Here is a 21,590-nt window from a genome sequence, read left to right as displayed (position 1 = left end):
GTAAAACTGTCACTGTTTGCAGATGACATGATACTATCCATAAAGACTCCCTAAAGATACTACCAGAAAACTACTAGAGCTAATCAATGAGCTTAGTAAAGTAGCAGGATACAAAACTAATGCACATAAATCTCTTGCATTCCTATACACTAATGATGAAAAATCTGAAAGAGAAATTAAGGAAACAACCCCATTTACCTTTGCAACAAAAAGAATAAAATACCTAGGAATAAACCTGCCTAAGGACACAAAAGACCTGTATGCAGAAAACTATAAGACACTGGTGAAAGAAATTAAAGATGTTACAAACAGATGGAGAGATATACCATGTTCTTGGATTTAAAGAATCAACATTGTGAAAATGACTATACTACCCAAAGCAATACACAGATTCAATGCAATCCCTTTCAAACTACCAATGGCATTTTTCACAGAACTGGAACAAAAATTTCACAATTTGTATGGAAACACAAAAGACCCCGAATAGCCAAAGCAATCTTGAGAAAGAAAAACGGAGCTGGAGGAATCAGGCTCCCTGACTTCCGACTATGCTACAAAGCTACAGTAATCAAGACAGTATGGTACTGGCACAAAAACAGAAATATAGATCAATGCAACAGGATAGAAAGCTCAGAGATAAACCCATGTACATATGGTCACCTTATCTTTGATAGAGCAGGCAAGAATATACAATGGAGAAAAGACAGCCTCTTCAATAAGTGGTTCTGGGAAAACTGGACAGCTACATGTAAAAGAAAGAAATTAGAACACTCCCTAACACCATACACAAAAATAAACTCAAAATGGATTAGAGACCTAAATGTAAGGGCTTCCCTGGTGGCGCAGTGGATGAGAATCCACCTGCCAAAGCAGGGGACATGGGTTTGAGCCCTGGTCCGGGAAGATCCCACATGCCATGGAGCAACTAAGCCCGTGCACTACAACTACTGAGCCTGTGCTCTAGGGCCTGCGAGCCACAACTGCTGAAGCTTGTGTGCCTGGAGCCCGTGCTCTGCAACAGGAGAAGCCACCGCAATGAGAGGCCCATGCACCACAATGAAGAGTACACCCTGCTCACCACAACTAGAGAAAGCCTGCGCAGTAACGATGACCAGGGCAGCCAAAAATAAATAAATAAAATAAATAAAATAAATATATTTTAAAAAAAGACCTAAATGTAAGACCAGACACTATAAAACTCTTAGAGGAAAACATAGGAAGAACACTCTATGACATAAATCACAGCAAGATCCTTTTTGACCCACCTCCTAGAGAAATGGAAATAAAAACAAAAATAAGCAAATGGGACCTAATGAAACTTAGAAGTTTTTACACAGCAAAGGAAACCATAAACAAGACGAAAAGATAACCCTCAGAATGGGAGAAAATATTTGCAAATGAAGCAACTGACAAAGGATTAATCTCCAAAATATACAAGCAGCTCATGCAGCTCAATATCAAAAAAACAAACAACCCAATCCAAAAATGGGCAGATGACCTAAATAGACATTTCTCCAAAGAAGATATACAGATTGCCAACAAACACATGAAAGGATACTCAACATCACTAATCATTAGAGAAATGCAAATCAAAACCCCAATGAAGTATCACCTGACACAGGTCAGAATGGCCATCATCAAAAAATATAGAAACAATAAATGCTGGAGAGAGTGTGGAGAAAAGGGAACCCTCTTGCACTGTTGGTGGGAATGTAAATTGATATAGCCACTATGGAGAACAGTATGGAGGTTCCTTAAAAAACTAAAAATTGAACTATCATATGACCCAGCAATCCCACTACTGGGCATATACCCTGAGAAAACCATGACTCAAAAAGAATCATGTACCACAACGTTCACTGCAGCACTATTTACAATAGCCAGGATGTGGAAGCACCCTAAGTGTCCACTGACAGATGAATGGATAAAGAAGATGTGGCACATTTATACAATGGAATATTACTCAGCCATAAAAAGAAACGAAATTGACTTATTTGTAGTGAGGTGGATGGGCCTAGAGTCTGTCATACAGAGTGAAGTAAGTCAGAAAGAAAAACAAATACCGTATGCTAACACGTATATATGGAATCAGAAAAAAAAATGGTTCTGAAGAACTTAGGGGCAGGATAGGAATAAAGACGCAGATGTAGAGAATGGACTTGAGGGCACGGGGAGGGGAAGGGTAAGCTGGGAAGAAGTGAGAGAGTGGCATGGACATATATACGTTACCAAATGTAAAACAGCTAGCTAGTGGGAAGCAGCTGCATAGCACAGGGAGATCAGCTCGCTGCTTCATGACCACCTAGGGGGTGGGATAGGGAGGGTGGGAGGGAGACACAAGAGGGAGAGGATATGGGGATATAAGTATAGGTATAGGTGATTCACTTTGTTATACTGCAGAAACTAACACAGCAATGTAAAGCAATTATACTCCAATAAAGATGTTTAAAAAAAAAAAAAGCAGAGCCCCTAACATCACACAACTGCACCAGAGGCTCAAGAGCAGCCCCTACACCTTCTCTCAGGGACAAGCTTTCTGTGTCTGAGGAAATGGCCTGTCTGTTCTGGAATATGTGATGACAAAGTCAGCTCCAGGGGACTTATGACCCCGTGGCTCGTTCACTCAGCTGACATCATGGAGCGCCAGACGGCAGCTTGGTGAACCAGAGCAGTTATACTGGGCGGAGAAAATCAAAGAGCACCCGGATTCTAATCCAGCTCGGGATTGTCTCTTCTCACAAATGGAGGATGTTGGCAGCAAAGAGCCGGCGTCTTTCTCAGAGTTGTAGTCACCCACATTCCCTAATGTTTAACCCTTACCCTCTGCCAAGCCAAGCACTTGCACACATAGTATCTCATTTAATCTTCATGAGGTCACACTGAGGTCACTGCTATTAACTCCCTGGCAACATAATAATAGTATCAACCTCATAGGGCAGTTGCAAGTTAAACAAGTTAATATAGTAAATCACGCCTGGCTCCTAGCAAGTGCCCTGTGTGAGTCATTATCATTGCTGCTGCTGCCACTACTGTCTTCTGGTTGTTAAGGAGACTGAATGGTCTGTCCAAGTTCACACAGCTTGTCAGGCAAAGCCAGGCCCATCTGACACCAAAGTCCATGACTTTCCGTCCACTCACCACACATGGAGGCACCACACATAGCAGCCAACAGTACAGGCGCTGGGGCTTAGAAAGGCAGATCTGGGTGTGAATTCCAGCTCTGCCGGTTACGTAGCTGGGCACTGCCTGGTCAGATCGGACGCTGACCATAAACATCCAGCCCAGGCCTAGGAGGGAACCTTCACAGTCAAATCGCTTCCAGTGTGATTTTCTGGTTGCTCAGTGCATGCGTATTATCTTCCCCTACCACCCCCAGCAAAGCTTTTAAAGAACCTTGTCATAAGAGATGATATTTTAAACATTTATCTCAAAAAAGTAACAATTAGTCACGTTGACTGATGGCTTGGTTAATGAACTGAGAGAACTAGCTGGAGGGTGCGATGTGACTCATCCTCTCCACTCACCCGCTGCCCCCGAACAGGAGCAGGAGAGTCTGCGAGGGAGGAGGATGAGAATTAGACCTCCAAGCACCAGCTCTGAGCCAGACCCATTGTCCATTCATCATCCCAATTAATCCGCATGACACCCTTGAGGAGGAGCTGTTGCAGTTAGAAAGGAGAAGGCGGAGCTCTGATGTTCCCAGAGAGGCCTTCTTGGGGTACTTGGGTCACCCTGGCCAGTTCACCATGCCTCAGGCCCGGGCATCCTTGGCCTTGCAGCCTCAGAAAACTCACCAGGTCAGAACAAAGAGCAGGGCCTATTTCTTGGAGACAGACTCATGGGAAACAAGTTCAGGAGCGGATACTAACACAGCCATGGCAATGAGAAATGCCCCCATCACAAGGACCTGAAGAGCGCATTGTCTATGGATACTGGAAGCCAAATTAGTTACAAACGGCCACGTGGTGAGTGTGGAATCAGAAGGGGGGGTGACCAATGTGGAGAATCCGCGGTGGTGCTCAGATGACTCTAATTCTAGTTTGTCTACTGAGCCTCTCAGTTCAGGTGTCACCTTCTACAGGAAGTCTCCCTGTCCCCACCCCCATCCCCACACCAAGACTGGGCCTGGGACGCCCCCTCCATGCTCCCAGAACAGTCCCACCACGGCACAGACGGCACTGCACTGCCCCACATCTTCATAATCACACTGATCAGCCTGCCTGCCCTGCTACATCCTCTGAGGCATAGAGGGTGCCTTACTCCCTTTGCCTGCCATATAGAGGGGGTTCAGGAAAGGTTTACCCAAGACGTAAAAAATGTAAATCTTTTGGCCAGACTCCCTCCTCACTGGGGAGGGCCTGCACGAGTCGGTCAGCTTCCGGTTCTTTCTTTTCCAAGCTATGGGCTGGGGATACCCTTCTGCTTGCTCTCCAAAGAGGATATATGCTGCTGTGAGTTTGCGTCCTACCAGCAAAATTATAATCACACGCCAGTCTCATCTTCCCAAGATTACACGCAGCTACCTCGCCTGAAGGTTTGTGTAACCCTGGTCATGCGGTCAGTCCCACGGGATCTCCTGGGTCCCTCCACCCATGACTCCTGTTGTGTGTGCTGAGTTTAGTGTTTAGCTCTCAGAGGGCAATGAAAGTGTCTACTGATCAGGGCGTGGTTAGATAAACCATACCTCCTTACAATTGAGTATTGTGCAGCTAACACAATGATGTTTACAAAGCAGTTTTAATAAACCAGAGGAATGCTGATTCTATGATATTAAAGGAAAAAGAAGTAGGTTAAAAATTTGTGTACATAATATGGTTTTAGTTATGCGAATAAAGGGCAAAGATAAAACACTGGAAAAGATACAGTAAACTGTTAAAAGTAGCTACTTCTGCATGGTGGGCTAATCAGTCACTTTCCCCCTTTTTCTTTATGCTTTTCTGTGCTTCCCAATTTATATATAATAAGTAGGCTGCTGTTACGGTTAAGTAATACGATGAACTTTAAGGAAAAAATTCATGAGTAGAAGATTTCTCTAAAAATATATTGCTATTTAATTATGTATTCTCTGATCGATTTTTTTTTAATAGGTCATAGAGAAAGTGGATTTTTAAAAGTCTCCTCCCTCCCATATCCCAGGCAGAAGAGGTGGCCCAGTATGTCTTGAACTGGAGTCTAACTCCCTGTCTGGGCACTTCTCCCTTCCCCACCACTCTCTTCTACCCCAGATGCTCTTCCGGGATACGACTGGTTAACACATGCTGCCACCCTGTCATTGTGGGAATGCATTGTCCCCTGGGGATGTGTAAAGATGGGGAAATACATATGCTGCTTCCACTGAAGGACTAAGTAGCTTCTGTCACGACTTCAAACCCTTTCCAATAATTATACGATGCTTTAACCACATCTCTCCTATGTAATGTTTTAAAAATTTGACCTCATTTTATTGAGGTGAGATTTACATAACATAAAGCTAACCATTTGAACGTGAACAGATCAGTGGCATTTAGTATACGCACAATGTTGTGTAACCACCACCTCTATCTAGTTCTAAAACATTTTCATCACGCCAGCAGGAAACCCCATACCCATAAAGCAGTCCCTCCCCATTCCCCCCTCCTCCCGGTCCCAGGCAACCACGAATCTACATGTGTCTCTATGAATTTACTGCTCTGGCTATATCATATAAATGGGCTCATACAATATGTGACCTTTTGGGTTTGACTTCTTACACTTAGTATAACCTTTTCAAGGTTCATCCACATTGTAGATGTATCAATACTTCATTCCTTTATGTGGCCAAAAAATATTCCAAAATATGGATCTACCACATTTTTGTTTATCCATTCATCCACTGATGGACATTATTTCCACCTTTTGGCTATTGTGAATAGGTCTTCTATGAACATGCGTGAACATGTATTTGACTCCCATATAATATTAATGAAATTATATTTTAGGGCAAATATCTGTGCTTACCATCTCAAGGCTTCCATCTGGGGACACTCACATTCAGGAGCCCACCTCTCTGTGCTCCAAACCAGGACAAAGTCCTAGCAAGTCAGCAAGATGAAAAGGGTCATAGATTCAGAAATAGCCAATCAGGACAGGCCTTGGATCGTACGTGGATTCCAGGATCAAATAAGTGGGAGAAAACAAGGAAATGACAGCAAAGGAGTAATTACTACTACACATCCCTGGTAATATCAGTTAATTAAGCAAAGTGCAAAATGATGGCAATAGAATTAGCTACATCCTACTTCCTCATGTTATTCATTATTTATGCCTGAGAGGCGGATCCATTTGTGTCTCTCTAGCATCTCATGGTGCAGCTCTGGCTGGGGCCCCAGACATATTCAGGGACTAGCGCCACACCGCTCAACTGACCACTGGCTCCCAGATGGCTAGGGCTCACCAACTAGCTTCTCCAAACCCTCAGAAAATGGCTTTGTCCAAGCAAAAAGGGTGAATAGGACATCATCCCAAATTCAGTCATCCACCCCTACTTGTGTCTCCTAGCCACAGTGGGCAGCCAGGTACAAATCAGAGGGAGTTAAGTCTAATTGTTCGGAGCCCAGACTCTGGAGCTAGAGAGCTGCCAGCCTGTGGTTGAACTCTGGTTCCACTTCTTACTAGCTGTGTGACTTTGTGCAGGTCGCAACCACTCTGGGCCTCAGTTTCCCAAATATCAAACTGGGGATAGTAAAAAGTACCAACCTCATCCAGTTGCTCTGTAAATTAAAAAGAGAAAGTAAGACACTTGAGCAAAAGAGCTCAATAAATGTTAGCCAGGGTAGTACTGGTAACAAAGAGTAGTTCCAGGATTATAGCCCCTGTCAGGCAAACTGCAAGAACCCCAGGCCCCTGTCCCAGGAAAACCCCAAGTGGCCAATCTAAGTCTCCTAGTCTCCCTGAGGCAACCACTTCCACAGCCTTGGTCATGCACAAGCCTCCTGACCCCCAGCTTAGGCTGATGCTACCAAATCCATGGAAATCCATGAAACCATTCATTCTTCAAGGCGCACAGACTGTCTCAGGCTTCACGTGGTCACCTGCAGCATCTGAAATGCAGTCCTCACACATCAACAGGGCACAGAGGCCAGCATCAGGATAGCTCCACAGGGAGATGGTGCAAGGGGGCCACCTGTTCTTTTGGCTCTTCCTTTTCTTTTTTAAGGAATGTATTTTGCAGCGTGTGTGTGTGTGTGTGTGTGTGTGTGTGTGTGTGTGTGTGTGTTTTAGTTTTAATGAGTACACTTAAAGATATTGAGCTTATAATAGGTAATACACTAATATAGCAAAAATGAATACAGGAATGAGTGAACTCTGTGAAACATTGATTCTAGGCTGAGGAACCTTCTGGGCCCGTGACTGTGATTTACACAATGACCCCTGAATGTCATTGGATTTCTTTAACTCAATGCCATATTCACCACACAGCTTTTTCCTTACTTTCTTACTTATACTCACTCTGTGCCACGTGCTATGTTAAGTACTGAGAGATACAAAGGTGAAGAAGAAATGATCCCTGTCCTCACACCTAATGGGAGGGGGCAGACATGTCCACCAATAGCACAAGAGAAGGAGTGGCCAGAGGGGATTCCTTTAGATGTCTATGTCAGTGGTGTTTCTGGGCTGGGCTTAAGGGCCCCTGAAACATCTGGGCTCTCAGCTGATAGGGACCCTGTCAAGGAAGTTGGCCAAAATAAATGCTATGAGGCCAGGGCTTTGCAGTATGCTGGCGTATTATCAGAGCATTGCAATATCATGATATACATGTGATGCTATCATAGGAGGTGCAGTGGGGTGATCAGGTTGCCACATTATATAATCTTAGCCTTACAGCATGGTGGTGTGCAGTGCGGAACCCCATCATAACCACACAGTATGGGGTTGTGTTGGTGCCAAGTCCCACTTGGTAGTTGATGTGCAGTGTGTCAGTGTCACAGTCTTGTGATGCCAGCTTGCCAGGATGTCACAGGCCATTGTGACTTTGCTGTGTTCTGGCTTCATGATCTTGCAACGTGAAGTGGGGGTGAGATGTGTCTGAAACTGCCTTTCTCACTAGAGGGATTCCCTATCAGTTTGAGATACCAGAAATTCTTTTCATTTCGGTGCCGAGACACTGTTTGTTACCTTGCCCTGGTTCATTTCCTCCCGAAACCCCAGAGAGGGCTCCAAACATGCCACCATACACGTTTCTCCTCAGGTATAAGAGCATGTAGTGACAGTTACCCTGGAGACCTAATAACTACGATCTGGGCTTTGTGTCAGGTGTCCGCCAGGTGCCCCTGAAGCTTGCCACATAAGAGCCAGCTGTCAGTCTACTACAGAGGAGGTGGCTGGGAGCAAAGGCACAGCTCAACCCCTTGCCAGGATTAACCTCTGCCTGGCGTCAGCCAGGAGGAGTGCCTCCAAATTCACCAAGGGCAGCAGTCAGGGGCCTGGCTTCCACACTTGTGCATGGGGGCCCACAGCCCGCCCCCCACTACTGCAAAGAGACACCCACCCCCCCGGTGGACATTTCCCCAAACATCCGTGTCCTCCCTGCATCTTGTCAAGAAAAGCATGGACCCATATGAAAGTGTAATTCAGAACTTAAAACATTTCTGTTCCAGCACCAAGGAAGAAGACCTTTGCTCGTTTCCCTAAGCCTCACTTCTCCGTGCCACAAAGGCTAGGAGAGTCCAAGTGAGACAAGACAGCTGATTCTCATCCTTCACAGTAGTTATGTTCTGTAAAGCTGTCATGGATACAGAGCCATTGCTGCTAGGGGAAATCAGAGTTAGGCTCCTGGGAGCCTCTGGTCATAACATTTTCAACAACCAATCAATACATAACCTTGTTTTCTGTGTGTTTCTGTGTAAAGACACCTTATTTCATATATATTGTTGACTTGTTAACATTGAGTCACAGCCAAAGCACTATAACTCATGCCTGAATGAAGTTTATCTAATGCACATATTTTCTCTGTAAGGATCATCGCAGCTTTCTTGTGCTTAGGACCAGTTGACAGCACTTCAGCACTAGGCTTGGGGGGCATTTTAGACAGTGAAGTCACCAACAAAAATGCAAAAGAAAATGTGGTACTGAAAAGACCACAAAAAGAACACCTGTGTACAGTCTGAGAGCTGAAACAAGAAGGCAGAGCATCACCTTATACAGCCTCAGCTAGGAATATGCACGTCGGACAATGTAAACTTTTCGCCACTCTGCACACATCCACAAATGACCACAAAAGCACTGTGAGTATTGATGTTGGGGTTACTAGTAAATTTTAGCCAGTAGTCAAATTTGCAAATAGAGAATAATGCAGATGGACTGTAATTGGAAGGAACATATCTAAAGATTTTTAGGGCACAAGGAATCATTCTAAAATGCTTTACATGTATTGACGCATTTAATGCCACCAGCAACACAATGAAGCAGGTATTACTATTGTCCCCATTTTACAGCTCAGGGAATAGAGGCAAAAAAGAAGTAAAGTAACTTGCTAAATGCCCCACAGCCAGGAATTGACAAAGCCAGGATGTGAACCCAGGTATCTTGCTCTAGAGCCCCCATGTTTAATCTATATTGCCTCTGAGTAGCAATCTGATCAATGACCTTAGTTTCTCCAGAGAATCACTTAGGAGCCAAAGACCTGAACCCTCTACCTTCTCTTCAACGTGGCAAGCTGGCTCATACTTTCTCATCCAGATCAGCTGAAGCCTTCCAGATGTTTCCACTGGGCTGGTCTCCCATCTGTCATTTGGTGACCTCCACTGAACTTCTACTGCTGGCCTTGCCATTACTGACACATCCACCTTGGCTGCTCTGCCTGACTGAGGCGGGCCCTCTCTTCCTGCCATCGGACTACTGAGTTGCAGTTTCTTACAGTATTCCTTCAAAAGTTTTCCTTTTTGCAGGGGAAAGGAGGGTGGGCCTTGTATCCTCAAGACAAGTCATTAACGCTAGGCATGTGGTGCCCTTCCCACAAGTCAAGCAAGAGTTTAGACACCTACTTGACAGTGATTCCCTACATGAGAGTAATCCCCTGACACTGAGCTCCATTCCCCACTGGTGTATATACACAAATAGGAGGGAGGTGGTGTGGTAGAAGGGCTACGAGCACCACCTTTGAAGTCTGGGAGATATGTGTGACTGTGGAAAAGTTACAAACCACTCTATGTCTCATTTTCAATGCTGTAAAGTAGGGGTGATACTATCTGCCTTATGAAAATACATAGTGACAAAAGTAATAAAGTAGGGGTGTTAATAGTACCTGCCTTATAAGGTGGTTTAGAGACTTAATTAAGAAAATTCATGTAAAAGACTTTGCACAACACCTGGTACCGAGAAGAACTCAACAAGAAGCTTATTTTTCTTCCCACTTTTATTTCACAAGTATTAATTTTAGTGTTCTGGGCTTGCCACCATCAATTCTAAAGGTCTTTTGTAGTTTCTCACAAGAGTTGTAACATTTTCAAAATCAAATAGGACTCTTGGTGACTTGTACATATTGTTCAAGCTCCCAGGGGGGCATATAATTGGATATCTTCACCCCCACCTCCACCATGAAATTTCCAGAGACATTCAGGGATTCTAGGAAGGTGGTAGCAATGGTGTTATAATTTTTTTATCTTTTTGAATCACCCCACACAACAGACACAGACACTAAGATAGCAAAATCAAAATTCTGCAGACAATACAGCAAAACAAGAACCTACACCAGTCCTAAAATATGAACAGTTGAGGGAAAACCACAAATACCACCAAGACCATGTGGCATCAGCAAGTGTGCAGGGAGAGGCAAAGGAGAGACAAAGGGATTTATATTGAACTTGAGATTCACAGAACCCAAAATTATCAGTGGATACTCCCAAGGGAAGGGGAACACAATCTGGGGGAAACAGCCATAATGGCAGGTGCCTTGCAGGTTTCAGGTTATGAGCATGAGATCAGAGAGAATGCTGGAACAGTCTAGGTTCTATGAACTCTTAGAACTAACAAGAGCTCCCTTCCAAGACAAAGGTCAACACTGAGTAGAAATTACTGGGAGCAGAATCTAATTTATCTAGGACAAAGCATTAAGGGAAAAGGAAAGAAAAGTCCTGATAAAACTGGGGGAGTAAAAAAAAAAAAACAAAAAAAAAACTGGGGGACTGTGACTGAGCCAACAGGTTTTAGAATATATAAGGCCACATATTTGAACACTTGGAAATAACAAAAGCATAGTGAACTCGAGAGCTATGAAGCTAGGAAAATGATCCTGGCCCACCCTCCCCTCCAAAGTGAATAGGAGAACTCATGCCCTTTAAGCATGAACAACAAAAAAGGATTGTGTTTGAATCCCACACAAAGTTATTTTAAGATAAAAAGAGAATAGTGAGCAGAATAATGTCCCCACAGACAATAAAGTATGCCAGAAATAAAGACTAAAAATGCAGAAAAGAAAACAAAGAAAACCCCAGGCACAGCTGGCTGCCCTGGTGAATTCTATCAAAACATTTAAAAGAAATAATGCCAATCTTACAAAACGCTTTTAGAAAAATAAAGGAGGAAAGAACTCTTCCAAAGTAATTTTATGAGATCAGAATAATTTTGGTACCAAAACCTTAGGAAGACACTAGACATTACAGATCAGTATCTCCCATGAATATAGATATAAAACCCTTGAAAATATTGCAACTAAGATTCAACAATATGTAAGGAGGATAAAACTTCATGACCAACTAGTGTTTATCTCAGGAATACAAGGTTGGCTTAACTTTTAAAAAGCAACCAGTGTAACAGAAAAAAAAATCATATGATTTTTTAGTAAATGCAGAAAAATCTTTTCACAAAATTCAATACATATTCATGACTAAAGGAAAAAAAGACACCTCTCAGCAAACTAGGAATAGAAGAGGAATTCCTCAGTCTTTGTGTAAGTATGGGTCCTCTGAGAAGCAGACACCAAGATAGGATTAGACAGGCAAAAGATTTATTAGAGGAAATGAGGCGGCCTGGAAGAGGAGGAGAGACTTGTCAGCCAAGCTCAGGTGAAGGAGGAAGGAAGAAGGCAGATGGTGCAGAAGTATCTGAAACTCCAGTGCAGTTTTGAGAGAGTTGGGTAAAGCCATCCTGGAGTCCTCAAGCCAATGTCTCCCACCAGAGGAACCCCATATCTCCTAGGCATTGGCTGGGAGAAGGCTTTGGGAAGTGTGGCAGCTGCACAAAGTGATGAGTTTCAGAATGCAGCTGTTGGGGCTGTCAGTCTTTAAGCTTCCCACACTTGGAAATCTGAAGGATATACTTTCATAACCACTGAGGATGTTATAGGATATCTATGAAAAATCTAAAATTAACCCCATACTTATTGGCAAAACATGGAACACTTTTCCTCTAAGATCAGGAATAAGTCAAAGATGTCTACTATAATAAGGGAATTTAACAAGATTTCAGGATACATGGTCGATATACAAAAAATAACTGCACTTCTATATACTAATCACAAACGACTGAAAAAACGTTTAAATATCACTTACAATAGCAACAAAAAAACAGAAAATATTAGGGGTAAATTTAACCAAATATATGCAAGCCCTCTACACTGAAACCTGTAAGATATCTCTTGGAAATTAAAGAAGACTAAGATATATGGAGAGATAGAACATGTTCTTGGATTGGAAAACTCAATATTGTGAAGATGCCAATTATTTCAAAATTGATATATAAATCCAATACAATCTTGTTATGAGCTGAATTGTGTCCCACCCAAAATTCACAGGTCGAAGCCCTAACCATCAGTACCTCAGAAGGTGACTGTATCTGGAGATGGGGCCGTTAAAGAGGTGATTAGGTTAAAATAAAGTCCTTAGAGTGAGCCCTAATCTAATCTGTCTGGGGTCCTTATACAAAGAGGAAATTTGGACACACAAAGAGACACCAGGGATGCTCATGCACAGAGGAAAGACCATATGAAGACACAGCGTGAAGGCGGCCAGCTGCAAGCCAAGGAGAGAGTAAACCTGCTGACTCTTTGATCTTGGATCTCCAGCCTTCAGAACTGTGAGAATATAAATTTCTGTAGTTTAAACCACTCAGACTGTGGTATTTTATTATGGCAGCCCTATCAAACTAACACAACCCACCCCCCCAAAAATCTCAGAAAGCTTTTTTATAGAAATTGACAAACTGATTCTAAGATTTAAATGGAAATACAAATGATATGGAATAACCACAACAGTTGTGTTAAGTTTTTTTTTTTTTTAAGTCATAGGACTGGGACTTCCCTGGTGGTACAGTGATTAAGAATCCGCCTGCAAATGCAGGGGACATGGGTTCAACCCCTGGTCCAGGAAGATCCCACATGCCACGGAGCAACTAAGCCCATGTGCCACAACTACTGAAGCGCACGCGCCTAGAGCCCATGCTTCACAACAAGAGAAGCCACCGCAATGAGAAGCCAGGGTACCATGATGAAGAGTAGCCCCAACTCACTGCAACTAGAGAAAGCCCGCACGCAGCAATGAAGACCCAGCGCAGCCAAAAATAAATAAATAAAATTATTAAATAAATAAAGTCATAGGACTTTCATTGCCTGGTTTCAAAACTTACTTTAAGGTTAAAGTAATCAAGGTGGTGTAGTACTGGTGTAAGACTGAACAGACTGATCAAACAGACAGTGGAACAGAGAAAATGGAAATAGACCCATGCATGTATAGACAACTGATCTTCAACAAAGATGCTACGGCAGTCCAATGGGGAAAGAAAAGCCCTTCCAAGGAATAAAACAACTGGATATGCATGCTAAACAAGCAAAAACAAACACCTCCACCATATACAACAATTAATTCAAGATAGAAAATACTTAAATGTAAATACTGAAACAACAAAACTAGAAGAAAACATAGGAGAATATCCTTATGAACTTGGGGTAGGGGAAAATTTTTCTAGAGAGGACACAAAATGCATTATATATAAAAGAAAAAATAAATTGGGCTTCACCAAAATTAATAACGTCTGCTTATCAAAAAATAGAATTAAGGAAAAGGTAAGTCACAGACTAAGAGAAAATATTTGCAAAACATATATCTGACAAAGAAATTGTATCCAAATATATAAAGAACTCTTATAAATCAATAATAAAAAGACCAAAAACTCAATAAAAAGGGCAAATGCTTCAAAAGCACTTCACAAAAGAAGATATATAAATGGCTAATTGAGCACCATGAAAAGATGCTCAACATTAGTGACCAAAGAAATTAAAAATAAAACCATAATGAGATATCACTCCACACCCACTAGAATGGCTAAAATTTAAAAGACCAATAATACTAATCGGCGGTGAGGATTTAGAGCAACTGGAACATTCACATGTTGGTGGATTGTTAATGGTACAACACTTTGGAAAAATAATTCCTGCTTCCTTTCTAAAAAAAAATTTTTTTTAGCTTCTTCATATTTTTCCTTGAGGTATAATTGACATATAACATTATATTAGTTTCTAGTGTACAACATAAAGCCTTGGTATTTGTGTATATTGCTAAATGATCACCACAGTAAGTCTAGTTAACGTATGTCACCATAGTTACAAATCTTTTTTTCTTGTGATGAGAACTTTTAAGATGTACTCTCTTAGCACCTTTCAAGTAAACAATACAGTATTATTAACTATGGTCACCATGCTGCATATTACATTCCCAGGACTTAGTTATTTTATAACTGGAAGTTTGTACTTTTTGCCCAACCCAAACCCCTCCCCCATCAATCTGTTCTCTGTAACTATGAGTTTAGTTTTTTGTTTTGTTTTGTTTTTAGACTCCACATATATGTGAGATCATACAGAATTTGTCTTTCTCTGCCTTATTTCACTTAGCATAATGCCCTCAAGGTCCATTCATGTTGTCACAAATGGCGAGATTTCCTTCTTTCTATGGATAAATAATATTTCATTGTATATATATATATATATATAGATATACATACTACATTTTCTTTATTCATTCATTCATTGGTGGACACTTAGGTTGCTTCCATGTCTTGGCTATTGTAAATAATGCTGTAATGAACATGGTGCAGACATATTTTTGAGTTAATGTTTTCATTTCCTTAGGATAAATACCCAGAAGTGGAATAACCTGTTTTTTATACAGTTTAGCATACACCTACCTTATGAGCCAACTATTCTACTTCTAGGTATTCAGCCAAGAAAAATGAAACCATGTGTCCACAAAAAGACTTGGGCAAAAATATTTACAGCAGCTTTTCTTTATAGCCCAAACTGGAACAAACCAAATCATCAATAGACAGATGCATAAACTGTGCTATAAAAAATGTGTAATACTACTCAGAAATTTTTAAAAAACATATTACTGATACACTCAAGAATGTATGTCTCAAAAATATATTAAGTATAACAAGTCAGACACAAAATAGTACGTACTGTATGATCCCATGTAAGATGTTTGAGAACTTGCAAAACTAAACTATAGTGATAAATATTAGAAAATTGTTGGGACTTTCCTGGTGGTCCAGTGGCTAAGACTCCATGCCCCTAATTCAGGGGGCCTGGGTTTGACCCCTGGTCAGGGAACTAGATCCCGCACGCTGCAACTAAGTGTTGGCATGCCGCAACCAAAAGATCCCACATGCCTCAACGAAGATCCCGCACACGGCAATGAAGATCCCACGTGCCAAAACTAAGACACATTGCAGCCAAATAAAAATAAATAAATATAATTTTAAAAAAGAATATTTTTATCTCTGGGGTGGCATAGGAAGTTGTCCAGAAAGGAGGAAGAAGAAACTTTCTAGTGTGATGGAATTGTTTTCTATCTTGTTTGGTGTTTTGTTGTCTTGGTGTATAAATATGTCAGAATCATCAAACTGTACCCATAATACATTTTACAGTAAGTAAATTATATCTCAAAACAGATGTGAGTTACTAATTCAAAAAGATACATGCACCCCAATGTTCACTGCAGCACTATATACAATAGCCAAGACATGGAAACAACCTAAATGTCCACTGACAGATGAATGCATAAAGAAAATGTGGTACATATATACAATGGAATATTACTCAGCCATTAAAAAAACGAAATAGCGTCATTTGCAGCAACATGGATGCACCTAGAGATTATCATACTAAGTGAAGTAAGCCACGAAAAGAAAGACAAATACCATATGATATCACTTACATGTGGAATTGAAAATATGATACAAATGAACTTTTTTACAAAACAGAAACAGACTGACAGACATAGAGAACACATTTGTGGTTGCGAAGGAGGGGGTGTTAGGGGGGATGGACTGGGAGTTTGGGGTTAGTAGATGCAAACTATTACACTTAGAATGGATAAACATCAAGGTCCTATGGTATAGCACAGGGAACTATATTCAATATCTTGTAATAAACCATAATGGAAAAGAAAAAATAGATACGAGTTAGAACCAGAAAAACATAGAACTAATAAATACATCCAAAAGTTAATTATTTGAAAAAAAGAGCATAATAAAAGAACCCATTAGCTAATATAATTGTGGAAAAAAAGGCAGGGGTGGGGGGTGTACCATATACATAAAATTAGAAATGACAAGGAGGAAATAACCATCAAAACTGCACACTTTTTTAAAACATGACAAGAATCTACTTTATATAATTCTTTGCAAATAAATTTGGAAAAGTAGATGAAGCAGATAATTTTCTGGACAAACACAACTTGTCAAAATCAACCCCAGTGGAGACAGAAAGTCTAAACATATATAATACCACAGAAGAAATAGAGGAAGTATTAAAAGAGCTTTCCCACAAAAATGTACCCGGTCCAGATTGTTTCTCAGGGAAATTCTATTTCTAAGTTATTTTATGAAGTGAGTACAACTTCAATCTCGATCTGCAAAGATTGTATCAACAAAACGCAACTATAGACCAATATCACTTCTAAATATCAATAAAAATATTAAATAATTAACAGATTGCAACAGCACATCAAAATATTCATCATGACCAAGTAGAGTGGATTCAATACTCTAAAATCCATTTGTGTTATCCATCATACTACAAGAGCTAAGAATTATATAAGTACGTATCTAGAAAACCCAAAGGAACCCATTGAAAATGACTACAAACAAAAAAATTTAGTGAAATAGATTATAAAATCAATCTACAAAAATCAAGTTTTCATGTATATAAACAAAAATCAGTTTATATTGGAAAAGAAAACCCCATTTGTGAGAGCCAAATAAAATTAAATGTGATGGCATAAATTTAACAAGAAATGCCCAAAACCTCTATGAAGAAAAACTATAAAACAATTAAAAAATACACAAAAATAACCCTGCATGAATAGAAAGATATACCATATTCTTGGATAAGAAGATTCAATATCAAAGATTTCAGGTCTCCCTAAGTTAATTCATAAAATTTAATTTAATATAACTCATGAATTTAATATAATCCAATAAAAATATGACTAAATTTCTTTCTGGAGCTAGATAAGTTTATTATAAAATTCATTTGGAAGAAAAGATAAGCAAGAATAGCCAAGAGGGGAAAATCCTGAAAAATTTTTTTAAAAAAACAGCTGGAAAAAAAGAGAAGTAAGAAAGCGATAGCCTCATCAGACTTTAAAACATATTATAATGTTGCTAACTAAAAGAGTGTGGTGGTGTTACATGCATAGACCAATAAAACAAAATAGAAAATCCAGAAATAGATCTAATTGTATTTGGAAATTTAGTATACCATGAAGGCAGAATCTCAAATTAGTGGGGGAAATGATGTTCTTTTTAATCAAAGGTATGGGCTAACTGAATAGCCACATGTAAAAAGATAAAATTGTATTCATTCCCCACATCGTATACCAAGATAAATTCCAAGTGGATGAGAAAGTTAAATGTATTAAATGGATCAATACAAGTATAGAAAAAACAAGTCTGAATTATTCTACAATCCAGGTGTGAGGGGGAACCTTCCTACCTCTGACTCAATATCTAGGAACCATAAAGGAAAAGATTAATGAATTTTATTACATGAAAATAAGAAAAAAAATTGCTTACTTACATAGTAAAAAAACACCATAAAGAAAGGAAAGAGACAAATAACAAACTGGGGGAAATTTTTCAACTTTTATCATAGATAAAGAGTTAATATTTCCAATATATAAAGAATTTTAAAAAGAATGAGAGACCAATAATCCTATAGAGAAAAAATAAGACTGGAGATATGCACAGACAAATCACAGAAAACTAAATACAAATGCCTCCTATTTATCTGAAACGATCTTGATTGTGCACATAATAAAAGGCAAGCTTAAAGTATACTAATATACCATTTTTCACCTATCAGAGTGGCAAAAATCCAAAAGATTGATAAATTCTCTTTTGTTCCAGCTTTGAGAAAATAGGCACTCCCATCATTGCTGAAAGGAATGCAAAAAGGTACAAACACTATGAAGGGGAATTAGCAATATCTAGCAAAATAACACAGGCACTCTGACCCAGGAAGCCTATTTGTAGGAATCTCTCCTAAAGAAACACTGACAGAAACACAAAAACATGACCACATTTTTTTAATTGTAATAGCAAAAACCCAAATGTCCATTAACAGGGGCCTAGTTGAATAAACTATAACACATTCAGATAGTGAAGTACCATGCAACTACAGAAAGGAATGTGGAATATGTATACATTGTTACGCCATGATCTCCAGAATGTAATGCTAAGTGGGGAAAAAAAAAAAGGTGGACTAAAGTGTATATAATAAGCTACCATCTATCTAAGAGAGTATATATGTATTCATGTGTGGTTTTGCTTATGTAAAAAATTATGGAAGGATAAACCATAACGTAAATAAAATTGTTGTCTAAAGAGAAAGGAGAAAAAAGAGAGGTGAGTTTGGGATCGAAGCTGGACTTCTCTGAATAATACCTCGTGTTTTTTTTTTGCGGTACGCGGGCCTCTCACTGTTGTGGCCTCTCCCGTTGCGGAGCACAGGCTCCGGATGCGCAGGCTCAGCGGCCATGGCTCACGGGCCCAGCCGCTCCGTGGCATGTGGGATCTTCCTGGACCGGGGCACGAACCCCGTGTCCCCTGCATCGGCAGGCAGACTCTCAACCACTGCATCACCAGGGAAGCCCTATAATACCTTGTTTTTTAGATTCAACTATAGAACCATGAAAATGTTAAATCAGAATGAAAAAGGCAATTCCTAAAATCAAGGGCAAAATAAAATAAAGGACCCTAATTGCACATTGAGTTGATAGCTTAATTATGCAGAGGTGTGTTATTTTAAATGGTTTGAAAATACAGTAATTCAACTATATGTCTCTAGTAGGATATACCTAAGAACTGCAATAATAATAATATTTTCTCTAATCATATATTTGATATTGTTTGATATAATAATATTTTCACTAATCATATATTTGATATTGATTTTATATGAATATATGTGTGTGTTAAAAATGGGGTAAAGCAAATAAGCAATAATGCTATTGTCATTAAGAACCAAGATTCTTAGCATAAAAGGAAAAGATTCAAAAAAGATTCAAAATAAAATCATAGAAGTTAAGCAAAGCCCTGTAATCCTAAAATGCCAAAATGTATCTTTTTCTTTTTTCTTTTCTTTTTTTTTTTGGTCATTTTAGGCAGCCTCACTTTTGCTGGGACTGCATTACCTGTGAAACAAATGCTCCACTCAAAGTGTGGCATGCCAACAAAACTCTCCATCTGGAGAGGCTGCCAAGCCTTAACACAGGACACTGGCAGCCCAGGCCTCCTTCCCAGGCTAAAACAGCCTTTCTTAAAAGCTGGTCTAAGGCATTCTGCCAACCCACAGTCAGGTGGTGGGTACCCTGCAAGCATGTCCAATAACATACCTCAGATACTCAGATAGCTCAGTCACCTCTTCTGCAAAGAATTCCCCTCTGACCTGCCTTGTCTGTGGCAATCTCTCCTTCTCTAGGTTTTAATAGTTATTTTTGAACCAGAAATTCCCTGCCTGTACTGCCCACACTGCCTCTGTTTCTTCAGGCTTGTTTCTTTCAAATCACACACACACACACACACACACACACACGGTAGTGTCTTATAAGAATAGGCACCAGTGCTCACTTAGCAGCACATAGACTAAAACTGGAACAATACAGACAGGATTAGCATGACCCCTGTGCAAAGATGACATGCAAATTCGTGAAGCATTCCATATTTTTAAACGTTTTAAAAGAACAGGCACCACATACATATCACCTGCTGTGTCAGGCACTGCTCAGCCCTTTGCACTCAAACCTCACAATGACCCTGAGTGGAGATGTTACTATCCCATTTTATAGATGAGGAAATGGAGGCAGAAAGTGTAAGTTACTTAACCAAAGCCACACAGTTTGTAAAGGGCAGAGCTGGGACTTAAATCCAGGTCTATCTGCTTGCAAATCATGTTTATTTAACCACCGTGTTGAATTGCCTTCTTTAGCAGCAAAGTGGCTACTCAATCAGTGATCGCCGGGAGATACATGAATCTAGCTGAGGAATTCAGGCATGCTGCCCCTTGTCTCTCCTTCCACATCTTCATTAAGTTCCAATGCCAGGCATCCTCTCTGCTCCATGTAATGGAGGGGCAGAAGGATGCATTCCCCTGGGCCTGGAGGAAATATAAACACATCTGGAAGGAGGCCACTGCTGAGCAAACCAAACTCCCCTCAGAGTGTGGACAGGAGGGGGTGTCTATAAATAATCATAAGAGTGTGAAGAGATTCTTTCCCCTAGGGCTCCCTTTGCGAAAGGTTGATGGTAATTGATGAGGATATAGGGACATGCCGGTCCCTGCTCTTAGAACCAGGTGTGGTTATTTACAAAAATGTCACTTTCCCATCCCTTCCTCCCCATCTCTGCCAGAGGCTTGGAGATCAACAAGTACCAATTTACTGCTGCCCCGCGGCACACAGCAATGAGCCACCTGTACACCCCACTGCCTACAAACAAGACTTAGGCTCCTGCTCTGGCTGAGAGTTGCTTCCTCTTTGGAAATTTGGAAAGAGAGAGAGAATCACAGATTTCCTCCTTTCCAGGCAGAGAGAGGTCACCTGACCTCCCTCAAACCATATCACAAACCACCAAGTCAATAAAATCTGGAGTTCCCACATTGCCCAGCTCATAGTGGGGAAATAAACAGACGGCTGGACCGGAAGTCAGAAGTGTGGATACTGACCCCACATGGGCCATCTGTTAGCAATCAGTGTCTGAGTTCCAGCTCCTACATCTGTAAAATGGAGGTGGGTCTTCTGTCACGTGCCACATACAAAGGGTTTTGAAAAGAATAAATTAAGCAATGCTGTTAAATAATTTGTACTGTGAGAGACCATCATTAGTATAGTCATGATCACCGTTAAGAGTGCCCAAGACAGGTTCCAGAAAATACCTTAAACTGTACTGCCAGCACTCCCGTGGCCTTGCTGGTCATTGACCAGCCCAAATTGCCTTGAAAATCATAAAAACCAAACATATGAATAAAATCTAGAGAATAAGCAACAGTTTGCCCGTGTGTAGACCAGATTTGGGGATTCTTTTACGTGGATTGTCAAGGGCACTGTGCAGGATGGGAGACTGAGTTTTGAAAGCATCCCGAA

At 40.6% G+C, this 21,590-nt stretch overlaps 1 non-coding gene across 1 annotated transcript; it reads left to right on the top strand.

Annotated features, from left to right (window-relative positions):
- The first annotated feature begins 20,071 nt into the window (after positions 1-20,071).
- On the top strand, positions 20,072-20,177 carry LOC117196390 (U6 spliceosomal RNA). The gene has a single exon (XR_004476553.1). It is a non-coding gene; the product is annotated as a U6 spliceosomal RNA (small nuclear RNA).
- Positions 20,178-21,590: the final 1,413 nt, after the last annotated feature.

Source organism: Orcinus orca, chromosome 8, assembly GCF_937001465.1.
Source record: "Orcinus orca chromosome 8, mOrcOrc1.1, whole genome shotgun sequence".
Taxonomy (NCBI): domain Eukaryota; kingdom Metazoa; phylum Chordata; class Mammalia; order Artiodactyla; family Delphinidae; genus Orcinus; species Orcinus orca.
This window is presented reverse-complemented; position numbering and strand designations above follow the sequence as displayed.